The following is a 26,324-nucleotide window of genomic DNA, read 5'->3' as shown; positions in this document are numbered from 1 at the left end:
AAAGAAAAAACATTATTTTCTGTTTTTAGCATCCAATTACACTGTTGTGTGCTGTTGTTTTGAATTGCTGTTGTTTTCACTCATTTTATGTTATGCTCTTTGGCATGACAACAGATATAGGGCTAAGGGTGTTATGGAATTCATTTATTGTAATCAGATCTTATTATTATTATTATTATTCATAGTGTACAAGCACCAAGGCTAGCCCTACCTTTTCCTGAAACAAGTAGAAGACCATTTTTAGACCAGCCACTGACATCAGCACACCCTTATCTGCAGTAAAAGGGCACAGCAGTAGCTTAGGTATTCACTATTACTTGGGCGCCAAGGTGTTCACTATTACTTGGGCATGACCTGCATGATCCACTAGGTTTTACAGAAGACCAAACACACTGACAACATTTGCAACTAGATCTTTACAGAGGCACTGGGCATTTCAGGTTTTACAAGTATGCTCTCTTAAATTATCACTGAAAAACAAAAGGACAGAGTACAGCTCATCAATAAAGACGGGAACAACGGAAGGGCTTTTTCATCTATTTGCCCTGTAAAACAATGTCCTTGAGCTAAGACTGCCTTAATTTTCTGGCTTATAAAGCACCAAGCTTGTTGTTGGGACTAAGTAACTGATAAATAACAGCCAGTCAGAGCAGTGAGGAGTGGGTACAGATGGAGAAAGTACTAGCAAAGAGGAGATTAAACTGAGCTCTCAGGAGTCATCTTTTCAAGATGGGAAGCAGGACACTTTGCAGGATCCTACTGAACACCACAATTGATAGGCAAATGTTGGAAAACAGACACGAAGGCGTGAGAGATGGCAAGAAGAGGAAGAAAAATGGTGCGTGTGTGTGTGACAGTGGTGAATACTATTGATTTATAGCAATGAAAGAGAATAACAAGGAAAAAGGAGAAAGTGGCAAGGCACAGAACAAACACGGCTGCAAGGGGTACAAATGAAAGTTGCAATTTAACAAAGAATAACTGTTCTGCACATTTTATGTAGCATGTCAAATCTATCAGATTTTCTCTTATTAAATCATCATTCTACAGCAACAATCATTCTCTCAATCAATCCCCCGTGTTGTTAACTCTTAGTAATGACTAACTTGGCAGGAATTGATGTTTACATATATTTTAAAGTCCTGAACACTGTTCTGTATTTTTTGGATAGTAAATTTCCTTTACATTTTGTCTTTTATTTTTTAACTTGTTTTTAAAGGATAGATTCATCCAATTGGAAAACAAAGTTTTATAACACACACACTCCAACTCTGTTAGCTCAGGAAATTGGCAGTGGATAAGAACAAAACCATTCACCTCCTGACTGCTGATTCAAATCTAGCCCAAGTGAGATAGTCACAGAAGCTATAAAACTCCCATGGTGGCTTTGTGATTTGACTTTTTTTTTTTTTTTTTTTTTTTTTTAATGAATATCAATCCACTTCAGGCCAAGAACCAGAATCACAAATCCACTGCCTCAATGAGCATTAACTGGCCTCACTGCACACAATAAAAGAAGAGATGCCAAGGAACAAACTGGTTCTGGAGACACAGTTCCCACCTTATCCTGGTAACTAATCATTGAAAAACCAGGGCTGGTGCATGCAAACATGGAATATACAGAGAAAAATCATATGTCTATCTACCAAACAGAAAGCAAAACAAACCACCTGTATTCACATCAGCTAGGTGTTGCAACACTTACCTGAAATGAGAAGTCGTTCTTCAACAGTGCAGCAGTCCTAACCTTTCCCCAAACCAGAAGATGCCTTATAGCATGACCCTGTATCACTTCAGAGCTAAGAGGGAGGAAGGACAGGAGAAGAGGAGAATAAAGCAAAGGTTTTCCATCATAACTACTAAGGAAGAAGCAACAAGCCAAAGCACCCATTATACCCCTTATAATCAACAGAGTACACTGCAGACTTTGGTCACTTTGTTCAGTTCTCCCTGACTAGATGAGACGAACAAATGAGGCATTTCATTTTGCAGAACACTAATCCTGAGGAGCTCTATGTTGCACTTTTCATTTTATTAGGGACAATTTTGATAATTAGCAAAACTATTGCACTAAACAAACATCCCATAGCATCCAAGAACACGAGGACGCCTAGGCATATTTCCCATGACTTCTCCTTTTTAGGGAGCATGAGCCATTCGAATCACTTGGGAATGGGTACTCCAGTCTCCTCCCTTAGACACATTTGCTAACCTAAGGCAGAGGGTTAAGGTCTCGGGACCCAAGAGTAGATTTAAGTTTTTCCACCATCTGTGCTGAAGTGCAGCCAATGCAAATTCCACCTTCAGATCTGCACTCCTGTGCCTCCCTGTTATGTTTCATTTCACACTTGTGATCTCTATTTCCTAGAAACAAGAAAAATGCACAGCTGATGAGCCATGTTCCACATACAACTTGAAACTGTTTCTTCAGTGCCTGTTGTTTGGACATGTACTTGACTATTCAAAGTGAATTGAGATGGAAAATATAAATGCATTTTAATTGACAGGCATCCCTTATTTTACATACGAATTTTTAGAAGTAAGTTGCACTCTTCAAAGTTTTTTGAGACACAGAAAGTGCTCATGTATACAGTGAGGAAAAAAGAAATTGTGAGAAGGTCAGTTATTTTCCTCTCCCTTTGCTTTTCACTGATTTCTTCTTCTTTTCCCTTTTTGCCAACAAAAGAACAGAAATGAATGAATAAAACTAATGAAAGAAAAATGAAGAAATGGGGGTCTGATGGTCTTTGTCAAAAGTCACAAAATTAAAAAAGTGGTGGTCTTACAAGTTTTAAAGGATACCTGTGAATATGTATACACACACGCACATACAACTTGTTTGTGCTTCCATCACAGCAAGTGCTCAAAAGTTCTACTAAAATTTGTAAGAATTTCTAAATATAGCTAAGAAAATCAGGAAAGGTCATTTCAGTTGGTAACCTGGAAGAAACAGAGGCACAATGACCACTAAGACTCCTGAGAAACTGTGGAAAAACACATCCCTTATGCAAGTTAAACTTAGGATCTAACATAGAGAATGATGACTTAATGTAGAAAACATAAGCTCAATAATGCTGATCCACTGGCAGAGAATCCAAACACACACTACATCTTTCTAAACCCACAGAAGTTGTTCTAAATTTGTTTCAGGGAGGCTCCAGAACAAGCTAACTTGCCAAGGGAAGCTGTATCTTTGTGGAAGCCAGTGTTCAGTATAGGACTCAAAATTATAAATTTCTAGATGGTTTAATCCATTAGAAAAAGAAACCACTAGTTCAATGCAAGAGATAGGCTCTCTGAAAATTAGGCTCTCTTTTTCACTGAAAATTAAAAAAATCATTTCCAGAATGTCCAGGAGGCAATTTTAGTTCTCCTAAATTTTTATAGGCACTGACTACACTTCAAAAAACCACTTATGAACTTAATTTTGGGCAGAGGGGAGGAGGGGGGTCTGATTAAAGCAGGACTGAGAGAGAACTCAAAAATCTAAGCATACTTGAAACTGTCATACCACATGGAAGGAAAAAAGGAGCAGTAGTCAAGTTCAGAAACAGGACCTCAACATACGCACGCACTAATATGCTGCTTGCGGGGCCACTGGGACAGAAAATCTGGACTCTCATGGGTCTTAATTTCTGGGTAGAAGTTCAAATCCTAAGTTGGAGGTGGTATAACTTACTTGGTAACTAATCTGTTGGGCTTGCAAGCATTTACCATATTCGTCAGTGCCTACACATACCTTGGAATCTAATCATCATTTTGTGGGCCGAGCGACCCATAAACTGAGAGTCTTTGCAAGGAATCAGCTCTTTACGATGACATTCCCAAGAAAAGGTGTTTACCCATACAGATAGTAACACAACGGTAACGCAGCCTGTTCAGCCATCTCCAAAGGAAGGTCCCAGGCAAAGAAAAACCCTCCCAAAGTGAGGAGAGCGCACTCAAAGCGTAGAGGCATCACCTATACTGTAGCAAGTCCAGATCTGGGATGTATCTTAACCTAGGGCAGGATTTGAATGTTAAGAGTTAGCTGCACATGTCCTAATCAGTTTCTCAAGCTGCACAGAAAGCAGAGGAGGTTCACTTTAGACACATAAAAGCAGACAATAGTAAACTTTTAGAAAAGCATTATAGGCAATAATTGTGCTCTGGAGGATTTATTTACTTACTAATGTAAACAGGCCATATTGAGATAAAATCTAGTTTGTTACAATGAAAAACAATCAATAGTTCTGTCTACTCCAATATCTGGCCATAAACTAGTCATTCTTCTTGGCACTCATTACAAATATGCATCTATTATAGTAGCTTTTGTCAGCAAAAAGGAAGGTGATCACCTTACTTCTTACACTTGAGACCCAAAAGATGACCGAGAATTAGATGTACCTAGACACACGAATGACAGTTGAAAGTTAGAGAGAGAGATGCAACTTATAGTATTATAAAACGCAACAATTCATCCTCATAGAATTTCAAAAAAACAAGAGATTTCAGATCTATCTTTTTCTGCCTGAAGGTGTTTCAGCTTAGGGCAATCCATTACTTTTGTTGGTGACCGAATAAGCATTTGTTGCATTTTAGAGATACATGTAAAGTCAGAAAATTCAGTTTTTCATTTCCTTCCTGTTTTTAAGTTAGAATTTAGAAAGTAATAATATTGAACTTCCCCATAGCATGGCAGAAATAAAATTGAATTTGTCCTGGAAGTTCTGACTATCAGAATTTCCTAGCCCCTCCATTATTTTTTCTGATTTTATCTACATTATTACATAATGGCATTATAGAAAAACTAGCAGTTTTGTATCATTAAAAAAAAAAATCCCTAAGCATTGGCTTAGTACTTGCTACAACTTCATTTTTCCTAAATCTAGGTCCCTCTTACTTGCAGTGTAACAAATAGATTACCATGTGATAAAACATGCATTACTTTCTCTTACATATCACTAATTTAAGCAAAAAGTAATGAAATCAGGCAATACAAATGGAATCAATATTGCCATTTTCCTCTTCACTTATAATTCATATAATTTTACTCTTGTTAAAATAATTCTTTCCAAAGAAAAATGATAAACCTGATTAATGTAACTATACATAAAATAAATATATATTTCTACCCTAATCTAATTTCACATTTTGCTGTCTCACCATTTAAGGTACATCTGTTTTCACAAGGCCTAAAGATAAAATAAGACCTTTTGTGCTACATCATGTCCTGAGGCAAGAGCTATGTTCAGAAGTTATTGTAGTTATATGTTACCCTTTTCTCATAAAAACTGCTCTTTGACAAGATAATTGGGCTTGTAGTTATGAAGTGGGAAGAGCAGGGAGGCAAAAGGGACACAATTTGTTTTCTTTCATACTAGTCTAGATCTATAGGGCAGAGAAGAACACATTTTAGTTTGGACTAAGTAAATTGAGCAAACATAACACAGGAGCCACAGAGAAAGTTATATGCAACACTAATTTCTGTAATTTTGGTAAGATATAGGTTAGAATTTTCTGTTTAGCTTCTTACCTGTTTCTTGTCCTCCACTCAAAGTCATTCTACTATCTAAAGGTTGCTAATAAAGCAGCCATTAGGAACGAATTGTGGAAGAAGTTTTATGTTAGATGTATAATAGCAAAGCACCGTAAGAAAAACAAGAATCAACCTTCCAAACACGTAAACTGGCAAAGCCTCCACTAAGCAAATGGAGGACAATCTTATCCATCTTTCATACCTCTCTAGTATTGTCAATTAGGTCATGTAAAGTAGTGATAGACTTTCAAATACACAGAGTTAGCTTTAAGTGAAAAGACTGGGATTCCACATGCCCAGCAGGAGTTCCACTAATTTTTCTAAATCGGAACAAATAAAGACCCAAGATAGACTCAGTTCTGAAAACTCTCAACACTGAGAATCACCAGTGCGGGGATCTCTCTTTGCAGATCAGTGCTACAAAGGCACAGAAAAGCCAAAATGAGATGGAGACTGGGAATTTTATGACTAGTTTCTGTGCAAGCAAGAGTACCACCTCTGGGCTTCACAGAGGAACAGCTTGTTTTAGCTGCATAAGGAAGTTCTCTACCAGTTCCAGAAAAGACAGGACTGTTTTGTTAGCAAGCATTAAAACTGGGCTAGATAAGATAGAAGAGAAGTCTATCTACCCAGCGTAGTCCTAGGAACTTTCAAAAAGAACTCCTAAAATTGGGAGACTGAAAACAAAATAAACTTTCCCTCAACCACTGCTGGGCAAAAACATGCCTACAACAAGCTATATGTCAGTTTACAATTAAAAAAAGTACATCTACTTGTGCCAAGAAATCCCTAAAATGAACATCACCTATTTATTTTTCCCACTGTAGATTCTTTTCCTCTACATCAGCTAAGGAACCACCTGCATTGACCTCCTTTACCTTGAGGCTGCCACCACAGCACACAGGGCAGTCAGCTTCTCACCAAAGGCAGCGCTCCTACTGAGATGGGAACGGATGCACATGCACGAGCAAATGCACCAGGCATACTCTAACCTGCCCTCCAAAGCCTACAAAGTGGGGCAGCTCAAGTGTGTACATTTGCAATGTGCCCTAGCTCCTCTGAAAGGAACGGGGAAAAATCCCCACTGCCGTTACTGGGACTCATAAAACAAAATGCTCAGAAAATGGCTGCACCCAGTAAAGAAATGGTGCACAGAGGGATCCCCCTGGCAGGGACTGCAGGTGATAACATGCTTGTAAACCTCTCTGAGTACTAAAAAGAAAACTTGCTGTGGCCCACTACTTACTTGCAGCCCTGAGTTTCACCCTCTTGTTGCTAGCTCCAGAAAGGATAGGAGGAGTTACAGGCACAGTCCTATCCCATTCGGACAGCAGCATGTAGTAGTGGCAGGAGCCCAAGTGAGACTCAGTGTTTCACACTACGGATACTGGTGCTACCTATCATCTCATCAAGGAAAAAGCAGAAGTCTGTTACTTCCTCTAGACTTCCCCCCACTGCTGTGCATCCATGAGTAATTGCAATGCTGGTCTAAGAATTCGTTCGATGTTAAATAAGAAACATCTATTTTGCTATACACTATATTTCCTCTACAGAATTTTCTAGGCATAAGAAGCCTTAAAGAGTAACTACTGTATGGTATAGATATATTCTAAACATTATGACAAAGAGTGTAAAAGATTTTTTTAAATGCTTTTAAATATAATTAAATTACAATAATGATAATCACATGGAAAACTGTACCCTTGACAGTCTGACAATGCAGGGACACAGGAAATATTTTCCACCAGCAGAACACATGGCAAAGCTAAGCCTACTTCATGTTGCCAAGAGGTTAGTTCCATAGGGGAATATAAAATGTGTTTTAACAGCTGAAAATTTCATTAAAAGTCAAATTTACCTGACATATTTGGAATTCTCTGGGACACTGATGACTGCAGCAAAGGAAAGATCCTTTCCGTATCTCAATATAATTACTGGTAAGAAATCCAACACAGGGAAGAATCACCAAAATATTAGGCTCTAGTGCTTCCTTTGGCCACCTTCAGGTAGCACTCCACCCAACAAGATTCTGCACCTTGCCCTTTATACTTCCTAAGTACTGGATAAAGACTCTAGTTTGAATTGCATTCAGAGCCAAACACTTAAATATTACTGCGTCTAGCTCTAAGATGCCTAAAAGAGATCTGAACCTGGAATTAAAGTAACCTTTGTTCATCATTTTTCATATTTCTGCAACAGTCCAAAAGTTAGGGACAATCCAGATGTAAAGCTTTGTCTCAGTGCCACTCCAAAAATATATGCGTTAATGTAAAAGTTTTCATATTTGTTATAGCTTATAATGATATGTACTAATTGTGGTCACCTTCCTGTGTAAAGGGTTACCTTGAATTTTTGCCAGATTCCCTAGACAGGACAGCAAAACATTTGGCATGACCATAACTGGTATCCTGAGGAAATAAACCATTAGCTAGATATCTAGGGTAGTCCTAACAGCTGAAGTTTTCCTTCAATGCAGTCCTAGAGCCAAGTGTGTCAGCCCATACATATGAGAAGACCACAGCCTAACAAAGACAGTTGTAAAGCGAACAGGAGTTTACCACAGCAAACACATTCCTTATGGAATAGCAAGCAAAAAGGGATTAAAGGCAAATGTAGCTGTAAAGAACAGTATTTTCTAAACCACAAAAATGTCCAAGAATTAGCAGTATGTTAATTTGCAACACAGGAAGAAAGAGCAAACCGGCATTTCTGGGGTCAATTTCACATGGCCAAGAGGCACCAAAATGAATTCAATAGCACTGAATCCCTGACAACAGTAAAAAGCATAATCCCTTCCTTCCTGCAGGACTGAAACAATTACAAGGAATCAAAACTCTTACATTGAGGTGCCACCCATGAGCATAAATCAATACCTGTAATAACCCTGCCTATTGCCTCAGGGATTTCTCATTTCCAGTCACGCTACATTTTCAGTCAGGATGATGCACTAATATAATTCTGAATCCTCTTGGTCATCTGATTTCTGGAGCCCTTAGCACTCTCTCACTGCATTCCTCATGCCCATGTGATGTCCAGACTGCTGGAAATTCCCACTAGTTGGTAACTGTATCCAGGCAAAACACACCATTTACACACTGGCCAAAAGAGAGGGATCATTTTGGAGTTACTGTTTCCCTCAGGAATCCAGCATCATTTGTTCTGGAGAAATGACAGATATTCAAGCACAAGAGGGTTAGCTGAATATTAAAACAGGATCAGGAAGGTGACAAAACACCTCACCTTCCTTATTAGAAACCTTAATGAATGAAAAGGGAAAGCAGGAATAAATGACAACTCATCTACCATTAGACCAGACTCTGAAAATGATCTTGGGGAGATATTTCTGTTGATGGTCTGATCTTCCAGGCTATATTCATGGGAACTGTGCCTCTGTATCCTATCTAAATGAACTGAGATGCAGGATCATAACCTCAAATGGTTCAGATTCAGAGAAGACATACAATGATCTAGCACACAACTCCCATCATTGCTGCTGGGAAACATATACCTAATTCCTTGAAAACGTTCTGCTGCTAAGAGTCACGGGGCTCTTCATTACTTATTGCCAGTCTCAAAATAGATTAGATGAGCTTCTATCTCACAAAAGATTTTTTCATTATTCAAAATTTACATGAGAACAATACATGAACTGGAAAGAAATTCCTAAGAAAACATTACAAAGACGACTCTACCACAGAAACTACTGGATTCAAAAGACTTTTTATTGTAGTTTTGGACTTAAGGATGCCATGAGTATTACTGACACTGCAACATCTTGCAAAGCCAGATAGTGTTCCAATGGCCTTTAACAAGTAGATATGGCAAGTGCTCCCTGTTTCTGATCCAGCTATCTTGCTGCCGTCTTCTGAAGTCTCCTAAAGGACAGATCTATAAGAGAAAGAGGCAAGGAAGCAGAACTAGATCCTTTTAAATTACAGGATTACAAAAATGCTATAGGATATTGACACATGCAGCACAAAAAAATACTGAAAAAAACTGTCTTGTCATGAGGAAATTCTGATTGGCATTAGCACTACAACAAGACGTAATATGCAGGAAGACCCTGCAGAGTGTGCACTGGCACTAAAGCCACTAGCAGGTCAGCAGTTGAATTCTGTAAATGATCTGTTTAAAATAAATAAATAAAATTAATACTCTCATCCCTCTTGCACCTGTGGAAATTGCTGAAAACAATGGATCAATTTTGACACAGCTGAGGTTAAAATCTATTCTAATTATTATCTAGATGCAGGCGACAATGATGGAAAAGATGGCAGTAACTGCCAGATCTCCTATAGCAAAATTCAGAGCTAGACCACTTACACTAATGAAGAATCTAGACCAGAAAGTCTGGATAACTTAGATTCATCAGACTGCTCCACATTAGACACTGGAATTTGAAATGATTCAGTGAGAGTCTCCGCAGGGACCCAGAAGTAAATACAGAATAATCACAATGCCTTTCTGTGGAGTCCCTTCCACTATACACTGGCTTAGCTGAAGAATTTAATTTTGAATAGAACAAAATAAAACTGTACCAAGGTTTGGAAAAGGCCAAAAGGTCTGTGTTGCCTTTTTACCTTTTGTAGCTTATCTAATGACACTTCCGGTCTAAGATCACCTTTCCTTGCTCAATAATCTTTAGACTTTCATTTGGCTTGAAGTTAGATTGACAACTGCTCTGATAAATTGAGTGAAAGACACTATACTTTCACCGTAACATCTTCAGGTGCTGAAATACTTAAGTGTTTTAAAGCTAACTACAGCTGTGCTACTCAAGGAATCAATACCAATATTCCTATAGCTCTTAACATCAGTGAATCACAGTCCATGCTCCTATACATACCAAAGCAAGCATACACTAGAGTCATTTTCCTACCTTCACCTATTGTGGTCAGTATTCTGCAAAAAAAAAGAGCTGCAAGCTATGGTAAAATCAAGTTTCTACCCTCTTCTATACTACATCTGATATCCTTACATATAGACTTGAGGGGAAAAGAAAAAAAAAACGGAAAAAAAAAACCCTTAAACATTTGTAAGAAAACAAATAAACAAAAAAAGAAGTATGAGACTTAACCAACAATCATCCCCAACTGTTTTTTTGCTTATCTGTGAATGGGACTGATCAAAACCAGTGTGAGAACTAAAAAAATCACCAGGCTGGACAACTGCATTTTGAGGTATGCGCAGTTTCATAAAGTGGAAGTCTCTTTCAAGGATGCTTACATGGAAATTCAGACAACAGAGAGACAATCAAAAAGTTCATAATCTCCCGAGAAATTTACCTTTTGTAGAAGGCTTTACCCTAACACCATCACATCTTTGCTCTGATCATCAACTATACCGGCACCTTGCAATCATCTGCACAATCTCTCTCACAGGCTCTCATATCAGGCAATACTTGGAATGCCTCCATTCATCCAAATTTTAAAAACTGGTAATGGAAGCAAATCAGTATTAGCCCACTGACTGGAAAGAAATCACGCAGACTTACAGCAATTGAAGATCTATCCTTTGGTGCCTACAGGAATTCTTCCTGTCTTTCTCTAACAAAATGAAGGGTCAAAGCAAAACGCTGGCAGCCACTGAAAGCTTTGAAGAGACAGTATGGTTTCAGTTAAGAGATGATAGAAAAATGAGAACCCTAGGGTTCTTTCGGGAACATTAAACTCTATTAATCAGGAATGTATTAGCCACATACTAACATTCCCAAACAGTATTTTTAAAGGATGTTGAATCAGAGAAATGCAAGGGAACAACAGAGCTTATCTAACCCAGTCTTCTGCCTTATGGCAAGTTCTAGCACACCACAGAGACCATTTTCTAACCTGTTCTTTAAAAAAAAGAAGTCTCCCTTGATGACGACTCCACAGTATCGGCACACTGTGTGTCCCAGCAGTTTACTACCTGTACAGTTAGGACACGTTCCTTAATATGTAACTTGAGTAATTTTTGCCACTCATTGAACTGATTTCTTTAGGTCCTTCTCCCAGTGGATGCAAAGAACAATTAATCACTGTGCTCTTGATTATAACTTTTCACTCAGTAGAATACTTTGTCATACTCTCCTCAACACACACAACAAAAGCAACATTTTCAGAAGCACATAATGCCATGTAGAGCTCCTAAGTATCCTCATGCCCCTGGGCCACATAGCAATCAACTAGTTTCTGCTTTCTCAACAATTTTAACACTGGGATTATGACTGCCTTCACAAACATCTATGACCTCTCCACATTTCCACTGGGGTTCCACAGGTAGAAATCAGGGCAGAATTTATCCCCATGAGTTTCCGAATTAATGCCTTGCTATAGGAGGGAGAAAAGGCAAAATTAATTCTCTCTGTTACTGCTAACACAATTCCTCAATGACAGTTTGCTCCAGGACACTGATCTTCAATCAAAGGAAGCATACTTCCAAACAGTCTCGTTTCATATTCGTATATGCTTTCTCCAGCAGAGCTTCTATACATTAGTACTTCTGCATCAAAAAAAGGGCTTATCAAGCTATGGACTGTTTATATTTAGTCAGAAGAATTGATACTGATAATTTGCAGGGCTAAACAAAGCACAACTTAGACATGAAATTCTAGTTAAAATAGCAAGTTACCAGAAGGATGGGCAGATCCCATATCCACCGGGAACCATGAGGATTCTGGCACTGTAAAAGATGTAGTACGGTGACTTGTTTCTTGCTTCAAAATCCTTCCTTCATTTAAAAGCAGTACTGTGATGGAAGAAGGCCTTCTTAGCCCTGATATCCTGACGCTACACATGCCGCTTGCACTCTGGGATGCCCGCTTACCATGTCACTTTGGCTTGGGTTCTGCCTGCTCCTTTCCTTATGCCTGCAAGCTCAATTGAACTTACGAAAATTCAAACTGTCTTCTGTCTGTTTCATACATCATCAGCAAATAATCAGTAGACAAAATGAATTTGCTCTCTGTAATTTGGAGGCTACACAAATGTCTTTGCTGTACATTAGAGAAAAAGGGAACAAAGTTTGGTATGCAAGGTTAATTCAGCACAGAGGAAAGTAGCAGAGAAACAGACAGAGAGAGAACATAAACAATAAAATACCCAACAGTGGGGAGAGTGACATGAGAAACACTTCTGTAAATTAGAGTTGGCCTTGATACCTTTGAGTGATGGAATTAAACAAAGGCACAAGTGAGTTTTGAAAGATCACCCCCATGAGTGGCTGTATCTCCATCCTTTGTGTTTTGTCTACACAATATACTTATTAATAACAACAATAGTTAGTATTTCTGCTCTAAGAGCTCTGCAAATACAAACTCAATAATGTTCACAGAGCTGTATCAGTATTAACCACATTTTAAAAATGATTTGCTGAACAAGGTGTGGAGAGGTTAAACGACTTGTCCAATGCCACTAAATGAGCCAGCATCCATCAAGATTAGAACACAGGATCTTTTAGTTACTAATCAGATCACAAAGCTACATTTGAGACTGAAACCTTGAAAAATTGTCTTCTTCATAAAAATACTGGTACTTCTTATTGGTCCTAGCCATTGGCACCGTAACTAAAAGCATAGGTTTTTGCTTTGAAAGCACATCCTATGTGTCTTTTGTGTAAGTTTTCAGGTTGTTTATTCAAAACTTACTTTTTCCACACCCTTTATACTTTTATTACTGTCTCATTTTAAAATCAAATGGACACCGAATGTGAGTGGAGATAACTACTCATACTAGATTTAATCCTACTTGGAGTTAACTACAAACAGCAAAGCACTTACGCACATGCTTCAGGTATATGACCAGTCCCCTGAACTTCGCTGGAGTCATGTCTATGTAGCACACATAATTTAGTAGGTGGCTAAATTGGGCCAGAGCATCCAGCACAGAAAGAATCAAGCCCATAGACCTTTCCTTTTAAGACTATACCTGTATTACATTTATGAAGTCCTTTTTTCATGCAACTGCCTGTCGGATGTGTTATCAGTTTACATGACATTAGGAAAAAAACAAAGTCAAGTACATTTTCATTTCTGGTGAAAATCTGGCTCATCTTACATTAATCTGTTGTTTAAGGGACATTCCTACCCCAAAGAAAGGTTTCCAGCCTTCAATTAAAAAACATTAAAAAATAAAAATAAAGAAAAATCCAATTCAAAAAAAAAAAAAAAAAAAAAAAAAAAAAAAAAACCAAAAAACCGCTAGAGCATAGCTTTTCTTCTCTTGTTGTTGTTGTTTTCAATTAATACAGGAAAGCCGTACTTGGAAGCTCACTTCGTTACAGGTCTAAGCATTAGAGGCATACAATTACAATTAACATACATAAGAAACAAAAGGAAATTCTGAAGGCATTTTTTTCCTCCATAGTGAAGTTGTGCCCATTGTTACTGTGCCAAATTACTTGGTATGTAGACACAAGAGGTATAGCAATAATCACTGTTTTATTTTACAGTGTACATGTGCATACATAAAAGTTCCCCCACCTTGCTCTTCCATATTCCAGAAACAGGCTGTATGCCAAGGCTACAGAATTTGGGAGTAGCTAGGAATTTACATGCAGGATATTTTTGAAAAGACAAATCATACCAGAGACTAAATATTAGATAGGTATTTGGACCTCTACTTTATAGTGCATACTAAGTTACTGAACTGAAAGAACTGGGCTGAACAGAAGTCCCAGCTTGACTTCTGATTTACTCTGCGATCTTGAGCAAGCTGCTCAACATTTCTGCCTTGACTTCCTCAAGACCCTAGGTAAAGAAGATGACAGATTTTTATTTCTACATGAGTTCTATACTTGTATATTTATTGCCCTCATCAAAACCCTACTCTCTCATCTCCTCAACAACTGAAACAAAAAAGTATTCCAGCCAGCACCATTCATTAGGTCCATATATTACTACCTGGTATTTTGCCTCACTGCTATCCGTGCAGGACTTAGTGACCATCTGGTTCCTAAGGATCCAAAGAACATGCCTTAATTCACTCCTCACTCTGCTGTTGCATTTTGGAAAGAGAATTGCTACTCCTTTCCAACAAAAATTCTCCTGGTTGCTCACAGAAAAATTGCAAGACAACTTTGTAATTCAGTACTCTCAGATTCAGAATTATTCCTCCATTTCTCCGCTGTAACAGCTCCCTTTAAATTGCTGCCGGAGCAATCAAATGCATGAGCATTTTTAACTTGGGTCACTAGTGTATTTGCAAGGTTAACCTCTGGTGGCCAGGGAAGCTGCTCACGGTAGGAATTCAGGAATGAGGAGCAGAAGACGTTAAATACAATTCACTAGCCACAGCCTGCCGTTAATGCACAATATTTAACCAACACAATGACACGGCCCTTGCCAGTAATGTAAAAACCCAGTGGAGTCAAGCCAGAATGGCACAATCTGCCTGCCTGAGTCATGCTTGGCATTCCACACTGGAAGGGCAGGCAAGAGCTGCCCACAGTGTACTGTACCCTTCGGCCAGTTTAAAACACATCATTAAAATACAATTTTAAAAGTGGGGAGGGAATGAGGAGAAGGAAGGCAGAATATTATCTAATAGTTAAAATATTTTAACACTGAGGTACAAAAAGTATCACTTTAGAAGATTCTGGATTTCATTACAGAGTGTATGTTTTGATCTTAAACGAGAAAACAAGCGGACTTTGCTTTGCAGTATTTCACAGCCTTACACTGCCCAACAAAAATCAATTTTTGCCTACCATCTATAAGCTCCTGGATTTTTATTCATAAGTTATTTGAATAAATTCAGACTACCTTCATCAACTACATTTTCCCATCCTCTTTGCTTGCTTATTGTTCTGCCACATAAGTTCCAAATATTATTTTCTCAAATATATTCAATAAACAGATTTGAAGTAAGAGAAGATCAGACTGATGCACAATCTGACATGCACTCACGAAATAACAATGCTCTTATAAAGAGACTCTTCTCTTGCTAAAAGACGTAAGACATGCTATTTTGACTGTTTTGTTGTCTCACAGGAGAGATGAATTAGATATTTCTGCTGTCATCTATGTTCTAAAGCAGCTGAAGTCTTCTGTGATATCACCAGAAAGTTGTGCTGGTTTTTCTTATATAAAGGACAAAAATTTGTTATGAGATCACAAAAGAGAAGAAACCGTCTTTTATACTACAAGGAATCTTCTGCTACTTTCTATTACTTCTACACCGAAGTGCACAAATCCTCGCTGACAAAGCAACAGGAACTGTATGTCAACATAGTCACGGACACGCACTATTCCTAATGATATTCAGAACAAAGCAGAAAAGGGTGATGTATTTGGGAGGTTGAAATTAAAGATCTGCAAGATTTAAGTTTTAATTTTTAAGTAAAACATCCTTTGAACTTCTAAAGCCCATCCAAGGAGACTCTGACCTTTATCCAAGACAAGTTACTGTGCTAACACTTTGGATGCATATTGAAGAAAAATACTGACAAAAGGTACCAGAAAAGCTTTTACTTACAGGAATGCAATGCAGCTTAATCTTTTTGTTTTTAAGGTGCAGTGATTTCAGCATCTACAATGTAACTTCAGGCAGTCTGAAAAGAAACAGGTTAAAATCTCTTTCAGTTATAATTGGTATTTCAGATTTAATTAAAAATTAAACTTTCATAATGTTTCACCATCCAAAGCAATGCATTATCAGTCAAGCGTAGCTTTTTTTTTTCTTTCTTTTTTTTTTTTTTTTTTTTTTTTTTTTGTTAAAAGAAGCTCTTCCCAGAGTAGTTTGCAATGAAAAAAAGAAGGGGAAAAGGCAATTTAGAATAGCAAAATATATTTCTAGAGCAAAAGATCTCTGAATAACTTGGAAAGAAGCCTTCTGCCACTTAATTTTAACAATCAACCTTACACTAATTAAAAAAAAAAAAAAAGGAATCACAATTAAAGAAGACAGAAAAACATCATCACATACCAATGACTGTGGGGGGGGGGGAAAATGTTAATTTCAGCAAAACAAGGACATTGCTAGGACCAGAATGTACGAAACAAAAGGGAAAATATGGTTTTAAATAATGCCAGGCAACATTTTTTTTTAAAATCACTTCTACAGCATGTAGCACTTTCAGACTGTTGCACGGAGGAGCAGAGAAAGACAGACAAATCTGTTTTGAAAGGTATACAGGGCAAAAGGCTCCTTGTATCCTTTAAGGGTGAAATAGTTACTCTATTAAACTATAACATTTCTTATCATGTAAAATAAATGCTGTTTTACTGTGCAAAATAGATGATTTAGTAATAGTGGTAACTGTAGACATAGCATTTGAACAGATGCAAAAAAAATATTTTTCAAAGTACAGTTGGAATGACAATAAAACTCCAGGAGGTTGCACCATAAACATGAGTTTAAATGTTAGACTGGAGTTTAAAACCTATGGCTTTAATTATATCTAATTATAAAGGCTCCAAAACCAGGAGGAATGAGAAAAACAAAAATATTAATAATAAATTAAAACAGTTTTGCAATAAGTTTTCAAGATACGGCCTCGTAATAACAAACCATACAGATACATACACTGACACATACCATGTAGCAATGATTCAATAAAGAAAGAAATCACAACTTGATTAAATTCTATTTTAAAAATATGACAGCAGAACTTTCCTATCTACCCCATTCATAGTCAAAGCTATCTTCTTCACTAGCAGCATACAGACAGAGACTTGCAAATAAATTTTGGATCCAAATCCAATCCTGATTTTGAATGACCCACAGTCTGAGGACAATCCATAACTAGAATTTTATCTTTTTTTCTCCCGTGAATAAAAAATACATTTCTCCACACTTCAGTGTTATATAATCATTCCCAATCCTTCCCTACAGATATTTAAAAAGAAATGCATTCTATCATATCATATACGCTGCCATACATACATAGTCACACGCACACACATACTACAAACATGAATGAGCTTAAGAATTTATTTCAGGGTTTAAATTTTTAAATCCATGAAGATCAGAGGTACTAAAAAGTAGGAGGCAAAACAGTGCAGAAGTGGACAGCAAAGGAACAATTATCAAAATTCAAGCAAGACCATTCAAACAAGAAGAATGAGAAACCACTCACTGAGGTACTACAGCAGTACTTTCATAGGACAACCTTTATAGACCTGGGCTACGTTTTTCTACAAAAAAAAAAATGAGATATTAGAAATCTAAGTAGCCTGGCAAAAAAGAATCATTTGTGAAACAGGTTCCTCATTCTTTGTCCAGTCTTTTGATCAAGTAACTATCCTTCATTCTCCTGATTGGCATCTTAGTAAGATACAGAGAGGAATAGTGGAGAAATTTGGGGAGGGGGGGATGAGATGGAGCTCATAAGTCTACCAGAAACAGGCAACAGCACAACTATCAGATGAGTAAAACTACAGTTTCAGTCTCTGAACTTCCATTTTGTTCTTTTCCTTCCCCTTCTGAATTTACTCCTTTTCTAATATCTTGAAGACTGTAACGCTGGCTTTCTGGCAGGGAAGGAGAGGGGCAGTGGTATTTGCAATCCAAAGCTATTTCTTTTAATGAATGCAATGAAAAACTGACCTCAACTGAGAAAACAAAGAGCATTCACTGAGGGTGAAATGTATCCCTGTATAGAGAGCCAGCATACAGACAGCACCACTGAAGCCCTATTCTGATGACCTAAATAGGAATAAATTGGTGCATGGACTTCATCACAGAGAATTTTGTCCAAAAAATCATTTTCTTGTAGAGAAGGAAGAAGTGTTTTGCCCTCTCCTATCAAAATACAAAGATGCACCACCCCCCTCCCAGGCTCCATACCATCCTGTTAACTGCCCTTTGATTTGGAGAGTATTTTTTCTAGCTGTTCTAACCTAAAGTCTTTCCTGCTCTGTGCTCATTCTTCTCACTGGAAAGAAAAACAAGGAAATGCAAGCGCTAGCGTTACTCTGCAAGTTAAGCAGCAGGCCCTAGTGATGTCTGTGAAGCGAACTCCTTCTCCGCAAGGCAGGGGAACTGGCTCAGTGTTTCTCAAATGACTCTTTTTTGCCACTTAGTGCTGGGGGGCAAGAATGTTGTCTTAAAGGAGCAGTGTCCCACTGCCCTTGGGAAAAGCAAGGAAGGTAGCCCCAGAACAGCTCCTGAACTTCAGCTCGAGGGAAGCCCAAGAGCAGGAATTGCAAGCACGCCGAGCATGGCAGGTCAGGAATGAGGTACATGAGTAGGGCACAACAGGAGAGCAAGAGTTAGCTCTCAGTAAAGGCTTTAAAAACAAATCTCGAAAGGTAAACGTTTCACTTTTCTTTTTCATGATTCTTCCTTGCCATAAAATTTAGGCAGAGCCTGAAAATAGAGCAAAGCTACTGACCAACAACTAAAGGTCATTTAGCAATAGCCTATGATCTATATGACACCTGACTCTACTGTGCCTGACTCGCATTCACACTCTAGTCTCCCATTTCCATGAGAATCATATTCATTCTATCTAAAAATTAAATAGAAGGGGAAAAAAGCATTCAGTATCAGAAAACATTCCAGCAATAAGATCGTCTCTTAGCAAGACGAAAGGTCCCTATCTGAAAGGGTTTGATTTTCCTTGAATACCTGAAGCCTGCTGTAGTAGTTTAATGAGAATCATATCCAGCTATGGGGGGGGGGGGGGGTGGAGTGAATATAGCACAACACTTACTGGTAGCTTTTGAATTTTCTGCAAAGAATTTACAACGTCAGTCAATTGAACATTTCCAAAGTACTTGCTTCTATCATTGCTCTCACTTCTTGAACTGCAAATCAATGATGAAGCAACAGCCACAAATAACTTTTCACAAAAAGCAAAATACTAACGTCCTAACTCAGGCAAAACCTCACTGATTATAAAAAGAAAGCCTTCCTGAAAAGGGGGCAGGAGGAGGGAAGAGATCAAGCCCATTAATTTCGAGAGAATTTGCAAACAGGCAGAGGAGCCAGCCAAGAGACCTCACTCCAACTTTAGAACCCAAATTAGGTTTAGAATTTAGGATATGGCATGCCATATATTTTCTAGTATTTTCGGTTTGGAAACATAAGCAGGGCTATAGACTGGCTGTGTTACATAAATCTGAGAGGCAAGTCTGTACTGTACAGATTTCCTCAGCTGACAACAAACACGCAAACTTTGAAATCGAACCCGTACTGGCACGTCAGCACAATGCTCTGTCTAGGCTCATTAGTAATGCAAAAGAACAAATCTTATTAACATAGATATAGCATTACACTAACACAGCTAGCCTGCTTCTGCTTTTCAAGGTGAACATACTTCAGCTGATATTAGTGCAAGGGCCTCTGCTCTGCAGGCATGTTTACTTTGTGTCGCCATCCATTTATCTTGAGGAGATATAATGATAATAATAATAATAAAGCAATGTATGTGCTTAAGAACTCTCCTGAACAGCAGTGTCTTCCTGAATCGGAGCCTTCAGTGTGCTTTAGAAAGCATACAGGAGTTTCTCTCACTTTCAGCTGTCTTTCAAATCATGACCATTCACACGGTACAGCAGCAGGGCCAGATGCAGCCCTGCCATCAGCATGGGAGCTGAGCTGAGCTTCTTCCTAACTCAGGACTGCGGCCAATCCTGGGTTGCAGGACTAGAGATGGGAGAAGCCTGTATTTTGTGGTTCAGTAGAATGGGAACAGAGGAGAACCTATGTGCTGTGCTAAGACAAGAGTGTTCCCGTCACTGCAGTTCGCAGGGGGAACCAATGGGCAATGGGAGGTTGAAGGTGCCTTTGTCAAAATGGTGAATCTTCATCAGTTACCAGTTCATTGCAAAGCTAGGTGCCTACAGAGATTGCACCTTGCTTATGGCATTCACCTTTTGAAGTTTCTCAGTAAGGACTGTCTTCATTATAAATTTTAACTTCCAAGCCATGGCTGTTTCAGGTAGAAAAGTATTTTAATCAGGAAAAAGGTATATTTCTGCCTACCTCTCACCAAGAAAAAGTGATTGGGCTATTTTCATTCAAGTATAGAAAATACTGCCTTTGGGCACAGACTAACAGAGGAACTCCTTGAAGTTCAGGTTTCAGAAAGTTATGAAACACTCAAATGAATAAAAGCCATAATGCATTAAAAAACCCTAATGGTCACTAACAGGTACTGTGTGCAGTTTTACCCCAAGGGACCCATACCTGTTCAACATGTTGTATCCCTTACAGTACAGTCTATCCCTCCCATTTACTCCTCCTGATGACGAAGTAACCAAGAAGCACTTGAGAAGCCCAGCTGTGAAAGCACATTAGTAGCTGAACTTCTCAACCCACTGAAGAGTTGCTCTCTTTACAACTGCACTTAAGGCCTGACCTGGAATCCTGCAGTGCAGTTTAACGGGTAGCTGTGCTATAGCCAGGTGGGGCTGCATTCTTCTAAATACCTCTTGAAGCTTTCCTCCTACGCGGGGGTGATGATGGTAATCAAGTTGGCTGCTGAAAACCATGATATTCCCTATTCCAACTGTTTTCTTGCACAAGCTGTCCCTAGATCCTGTTTATGTTCCCAAGGAACAGGAACAGTGACAGCATGCAGCTTTCATGAGGCCTTGCCCAAACAATTCTTTCTCTAAAGATACTTTCTCTCTCTCTCTCTCTCTTTTTTTTTTTTTTTTTTTTTTTTTTTTTTTTTTTTTTTTTTGTGAAACAGCTCTGATGCCGATATTCTCTGAACATCTCTTGGAACACAGCTCGAGGACTTTGCTTATACCCTTTACAAGTCACTGTAGCACATAAGCTTCTCCCAGCTCTTTTCAGGGTTCATAATGCTTTGATCTTCCCAGCCTCACTGCTCCTGTTGAATGGTATCATCTCCCATGGCTCAAATTATCTTTAGTGCATAAAATGATAATACCTGTTAAGAAGCAGGCTCTATCATATAATCACAGCAGAACCTTCACATTTGTTCTGATTTAACACAAAAACTTACATCAATAAATGTTTCATTGTGATAGGTGTTTCAGTGCAGTGACAAACTGGGCGGATAAAGGAAATGTGGCGGATATAATTTGTTTGGATTTTAGCAAGGCCTTTGACACAGTACCACACAGGAAGCTCTTAGAGAGACTAGAGAATTATGGTCTGGATAATAATACAATAAGGTGGATAAAAACTGTCTGACAGATAGGAAGCAATGAGTTATTAATCAATAGTATTAGATAAGAATAGAAAGAGGAATCTACTCAGATGCTTAGCAATAGGTGCTAGGATTATCATCATTAAATAGATTCATTAAAAATCAGAAAAAGAATGTAAATGTTGACAGCATCTTAAATTGATGATTCAGAAATAAGAAATATATCAAACGTGAAAGGGTATTAAGGATCAAAATTGTATGATCCAAACAACAGAGATGTGCATAAGCAGAACAATGAGGTATTTAATATATATTAAAATGCACAAGTGTTATTAAATACTGATATGGAACTTGATTTTGAACTCAGAAATACAAAGTTTTCACTATGTGAATATAAGACTATGCTATATTACTTTGTACTAATATCGTCTAGTTATAAAATTTGCTTCCTTTCAAAGCAAACCAAAACCAAGATCTCAACCACTGTGGTCAGGCAAGAGCATCTAGGTTCTTTTCTTAGAGTAAGAATATTAGTTCTAATGTCATAGCCAAGTTTAAAGTAGTTACATATGACCTCCTTAAACTGTTCTTTGGAAACAGGGTCCTTTCTGAGTTCCTGTACTAAATTCCCCCTTGCATGGTTAAAGCCTTTTCATTGCTGTTTTGGGGTATAGGAGACAACATTGAGTTGTCTCCACAGAGACACTGTGTACATACAGTAACTTGCTGTTTAATAGCTATTTCCTCTCTCCCTTCTCCGCCTCCATAGATCTGCCCTGAAAAGGTTCAGTCTGACTCTTACCTATGAAAGAATAAGATCCTAGATCAAAAGCAATTTACTGCGGTGAAATGAAAGACCACATGGCATTGCACATACATTTCATAGGACATATGGCAGACAAGATCAAAGTGATAAATCTTTATTCTGAATTCCAAATGTCCTTAGTGTTGTACAATTAAATGTGACAGTTGAATATTTTCAGGATAAACTCAGCAATATCAGCAGGGCATGAAATTCATTACGCCCTATCACTTTCTCCCTTACTAATGCAGGAATGTTCCTTTCCTTGTACAGAGAACAAGCCCTCAGGCACCACAGTTCGAACTTACTTGGGTTACTCCAAGAATAAGGACAAACTAACCAACTTTCACTGTCATCATCCTTGGGGCAGCAAAAGTGAACTGATCCAACTGGAAAGTTGTGATAGCTGTCAATGACTGCTCAGTAATGCCATTTGACATCAGGAGACTGTACCCTGCAACTTGGGCCCTTTTGGACACCTCATCACCTACATTTTGGGGGCCTTTGTTTTTCTCCCAGGATTTACAGTACCCCTTCCTTCCTCATACAACAGCCAGACTGCATGCCCTTAACAAGCACCTCCTTTCCTTCCCCTGGCCTGCGCTGCAAGAGTCTGCCTTCTCTTGTTCACCCACAGATCTTCCATTCCTCTTCCTGTGCTGCCCAGAGAGAAAGAACTAGGATAAAGGTATGACACTATCGTAGGGAAAAAAAAAAAAAAGTCAAGAAGGGAAGTGTTATCAACACAAAGAGCTGATTTATGGGTCTTGCTGATGCAGAAGTCAAAAGAATGAGGGGTGACAATACACCCTGTGGCTCTCCAGACCAGCAACAACCTGTATCCTCCTAGGGCTCTGCAAGACATGGAACGGACAGGAAGTCCCTTTCATTTTGCTACCCTAGACAACTGCCTACTTTGCCCACACATAAAGTGAGCATTCGGTCTCCCACCCATAGCAGCTTTTTAAAATGGCCTTCTACTCACTTCTTTTGGAACTTATCTCTAAAGACCTGGCAAGGGCCTTGGGAGGAACTCGGGATTTTGGTGTGCAAGAAGGTATGTGCAACCTTTCAATAGAAGTGTTTTCTAAGTCAGGATGATAGGCTGAGTTCGGACTTCATTGAAGCAGGTGCACCTCAAGCAGTATCAGTAGGACTCTCTCAGATAATGCATGAACTGAGTTTATTCTATAATGTGCAGAAGTGCAAATCAGATACATGCTTTTACTTAAGCACATTATGCATCCCGTTGTCAGTAGGCCATTAACCTGAAGTACAAAACAAGCTTCATCTTGCACAACGTCATGCATAAAACAACACCCAGAAGTTTCACATTATTTCAGTTTATGTAACTGCTGTCTTAAGCTCAAGACTCAAGGAGGAAAATGAACAACATCTTATCGTATGGGCTACTGAGATTCAATATTACAGGGACAATACTACCAAAATCCCCCAATTTCATTCATCTCAGAAGACTTTGGAAATTTAATACCAAAGGACTTAGAGACCTTAGGACTGTATCGTAAATCTGTTGCTTCAACTTCAACACAGCACCAATATGAGCTCTCAAACATTTTGCAGTAAAGTCCACAGACATAATTCTTGTTAAATTAGACATTGTCCTACAAGAAGTAAAAATTTAAGACCAAGCTGGAACTATACAAAGGAAGGGAAGTTCAGCTCCTGCACTATGATTTTGGCAAAGCTCTATTGTAATTCTTTTCCCGGAAACAATACAGAAGAAAACATATCAGCAATGAGTCAAACCAATCACTGTGTCAGAACAGGAAATAATATTTGAAGAAAGAGAAAAGGAAAAAAAAAACCACTTCCATTTATTTTCAATACTGGTAAAAACAAAAGTTTTATATTGCCAACCACATCCTACAAAATTTAGCTAGTAAAGCAACAGCATCACTAGTAGGTATACTTAAAATGGATTTGTGAAAAGGATGGCTATTTTTGTTGGAGGCCAAGAAGTAGAGATATTTAAATATATTGCAGAACTGGATTCAGAGAGCTCAACATTCTACAGGGCTGGTCCAGTACAAATTATGTTTGTAGTTAATTCCACAGACCTTAAGCCTGGCTCTCTACTATGTTCTATATTCACAATATTTATTGTGAATTTTATTATTATTATTACCATTCACAATATTTATCTTCAAATAGGTATGATAAAGAATACATGCCATATATGAGTTCAAGCAAGTGGGGCTTCTGCAATGGGTGAATTGTTCAAAGTGTCAAGACTGAAATTCACTTTGGCTCTACTTGCACTACAAAATCCAAAATACACTTAACAGATATTAAAAGATTATTATTAGAAAATTAAGGTCTTGTATGTATGCTTAAACAAAACACTTGGGATCAAAATGTACCCTCCCGTGGTCAACCAAACTACAGAACCGAATTGTTGGAAAAAAAAATTTTTGAAATTTTCAGAATTGTTTCAGGTAGGGAAAAAGAAATGTTCAGATACACAATTAGTAACTAGTTTTCCAGTAAAATAATAATTCAATAATTTTCAAGCCTTTTCCAAAATACCAGAAGTGATTAGAACACATTATGGACCAGTCACTTGCCAAGTTTCATGTTTGAAATCAAAGCTGTTTTTAAATTTCTTGAACAACAAAAAAGCATTTTAAAACTGGTAACATTCAGTCATGATGATAGAAGCAAATACCAGCCAATCTGAATCTTGGAACATTCTTGATCTAAAGCCTTTGTGTTGCCACTAAGCCCAGAAAAATATTTCAAGCCCAATTGCTAAGACCGTGAAAATAATAGTCACAAATAAAAAAGGATCATTTACATACTATATAACTGAACTCTTTAATTCCATCAAGGTACACTTAAGAATTAAAACCAGCAGACATCCTTCAGGGCTTTTTGTCATCACAGCTCTAAGATGCAACTTCACTTTTGCTACACATTTCAGCATGCTCCTCTTAAGATACACACAGTTACCAGAGACTGCATGCAGTTTGCATGGAAGGTCAAATAGGCTTCCAACCTCTGCACCTCCTCCTCGAAGAGCTGAGCACTCTTAAAGTACATTCTCTACAAATAATATACCAACGAAGTGGGTTTAGCATGGAGGAGCTCTTTAGTTTCTTTTCATCTTTCTGAAATGATGCAGTTCAGCACTATCTTGATATTTGTCCCCATCAATATTGGGTAATGCATAAAAAACAAAATTTTGACCTGTATCTTCCATACTGAATGCACCTCCAAAATATATTATGCCTAATAGAAAACAAACCACCCACTGCTCTTCCACTCTGTGACTATCCCTTTAAAGACTGTTGCATGATTACTCTAACATAAGCAAGAAGAAAAAAGAAATAAGAAGCCAATATTTTGAGCAATAGTTTACAAGAAAAAGTACAAGAGTCCAAGAATTATATACACCTATAAAGTCTCACCATGCATCTGTGTTTACTAATAAAGACAACCAGATAGAATACTGTATTACCTAATGTTAATTGAATGAAGCTTTGCGTGTAGTCAAAAATGTGTAGTCAGATCCCCCTAAAATTAATTAGTAAAAAAAAAAAAAAAAAAAAAAAAAAAAAAACAGGGTAGAAATCCCCAAATATATTCAGCTTTTCCTCCTCGAGTATGAAAATGATTTAGCAACACCTCTCGTTTTCCATAAAGGGGCACAACAACACAGCCAACATTATTCCCCCACACATCCACGAGAGATGCTGGAGCAGAGCTCAGAAGTCCAGCTGCCAGGCCCTCTGCTCTAACCATGTGACACGACACTCTCCCTCGTGCACTTTTTTCTTCTAATCCAAGCTTTTATTCTTTAACAATGGCTACAACAGTAATAGCTTTGTATTTCTTAGCTGCGCCTGAAACTCATGCTTGGGCAAAAGAGGAACTTTCCGTCTCCTGAGCCGTAACTTGAGCCAGCGCCGAGCAGGGGTTGGCTAAGTCTCCTCGTTGTGT

The 26,324-nt window shown here is 38.2% G+C and overlaps 1 long non-coding RNA gene across 5 annotated transcripts in view; it reads right to left on the bottom strand.

The window, feature by feature from the left end:
* Window positions 1–9,222: 9,222 nt before the first annotated feature.
* The window catches only part of LOC134138368 (uncharacterized), a 146,423-nt gene continuing 129,321 nt past the window's right edge, over window positions 9,223–26,324 (bottom strand). For 2 of the 5 annotated variants that reach the window (XR_009957880.1, XR_009957871.1), the window contains 2 exons: window positions 15,970–16,045; window positions 9,223–9,406 (listed from right to left, as the gene is read on the bottom strand). This is a non-coding gene — a long non-coding RNA (uncharacterized LOC134138368). Of the gene's footprint in view, window positions 9,407–11,012; window positions 11,111–12,127; window positions 12,179–15,969; window positions 16,046–26,324 lie in introns of all 5 variants that reach the window. The other 3 variants (XR_009957873.1, XR_009957877.1, XR_009957876.1) reach the window with 3 other exon arrangements.

The sequence above is a fragment of the Rhea pennata genome, chromosome 1, assembly GCF_028389875.1.
Source record: "Rhea pennata isolate bPtePen1 chromosome 1, bPtePen1.pri, whole genome shotgun sequence".
NCBI classification, from domain to species: Eukaryota; Metazoa; Chordata; class Aves; order Rheiformes; family Rheidae; genus Rhea; species Rhea pennata.
The sequence above is the reverse complement of the archived record's forward strand: the minus strand, read 5'-3'. Positions and strand labels throughout refer to the sequence as shown.